The sequence below is a fragment of the Egretta garzetta genome, unplaced genomic scaffold (assembly GCF_000687185.1).
Source record: "Egretta garzetta isolate BGI_Z169 unplaced genomic scaffold, ASM68718v1 scaffold150, whole genome shotgun sequence".
NCBI lineage: Eukaryota > Metazoa > Chordata > Aves > Pelecaniformes > Ardeidae > Egretta > Egretta garzetta.
Genome location: NW_009258305.1, coordinates 1638760 through 1640374, shown reverse-complemented (window position 1 = coordinate 1640374; position 1615 = coordinate 1638760).

Sequence of the window (1615 nt, the reverse complement as noted above, 5' to 3'; positions counted from 1 at the left end):
TGGAAAGCAGCTCTGCTGAGAGGGACCTGGGAGTCCTGGTGGATGACAAGATGACAATGAGCCAGCAGTGTGCCCTTGTTGCCTGGGGTACATTAAGAGGAGTGTGGCCAGCAGGTCGAGGGAAGTTATCCTCCCCCTCTCCTCTGCCCTAGTGAGACCCCACCTGGAGTACTGTGTCCAGTTCTGGGCTCCCCACTTCAAGAAAGATGAGGAACTCCTAGAAAGAGTCCAGAGGAGAGCAACTAGGATGCTAAAGGGACTGGAGCATCTCCCCTATGAGGAAAGGCTGAGAGAGCTGGGCTTGTTCAGCCTGAAGAAGAGAAGACTGAGAGGGGACCTCATCAATACATACAAATATCTTAAGGGTGGATGTTATGAGGATGGAGCTAGACTCTTTGCAGTGGTGTCCAGTGACAGGACAAGGGGCAATGGGTACAAACTGAGACATAAGAGGTTGCAGTTGAATATGAGGAAAAACTTCTTTACTTTGAGGGTGATGGAGCACTGGAACAGGCTGCCCAGGGGGGTTGTGGAGTCTCCTTCTCTGGAGATATTCAAAGCCTGCCTGGATGAAGTCCTGTGTAGAATGCTCTAGGAGAACCTGCTTTAGCAGTGGGGTTGGACTAGATGATCTCCCGAGGTCCCTTCCAACCTTTGCGATTCTGTGTGATTCTGTGTGATTTTGTGATATAAATGATACATATGCCCACAGATGCAACAGTTTGTGGCACAGTCTGGGTTCAGCTTTGGGAGCTTCTGGATCTTCTGGGGAAAAGGTCCAATATCATCAGGGAACACCCTGAAACTTTCTGAGAAACTTGAAGGCTCCTGATGCTGCCAGGTAAGGATGAGGTAAGGGGAGTTACAAGGCTACGGGTCCAAGTAATCTCTAGTAGCCTCTAAAAAGCATGACCACCTGCCCTTCATTTAGGGTACCAGGAGCCTTTATTGCAGCTGACCCCTGATTATGGATCATCAATCTCCCATTAGCCAGTGCTTGGGAGAGGCCTATATATGAAGCAGACCCAGAGTACATCTCCCAGTGATAGTCAAAGAGCTATTCAACATTTAATTTTAAAATACAGCTACCAGAGATTAAGTAGAGCTCTTTCACCTGGTGTGGTGCATTTCTCTATAGGAGAAGGACAAAACCTCAGCCTTTTGCAAGGGTGCCCTAGCTAGCAATCAGAATAGAATCAAACTGGATTACACTTCACATCTTTTGTTGAATATACTTTAGGAATTATTATGCATCTGTAGCTATCACAAGCTTATCTGTAGCAAGTTGGTTTTTTCCCCCTTTTCCCCTTCAAATATAGTTTCAAGCTAAATTCAATGAGCCCTGCTAACTCCTGCACAAAGGTCCTTTTCCCAGTTTGAGACAGGGCTTGGTGTCATGTAACCTTGGCGACACCTCCAAGCTAGATGAACCAGCCTCCTCATCGTTGTTTGATTCCACTTGCAGAGCCTTGTACCTATTACACAAGGGCACGTGGAAAGGTTGGGCAGTCACAGAGGAGAGGTGCCTGCTGTGCCGGGCAGGAACTTGTCATCGTGGCCACCTACCCCTTAAATCACTGTATTCAGCCAGGCGGAGAGAGGATGGGGTAGCCTC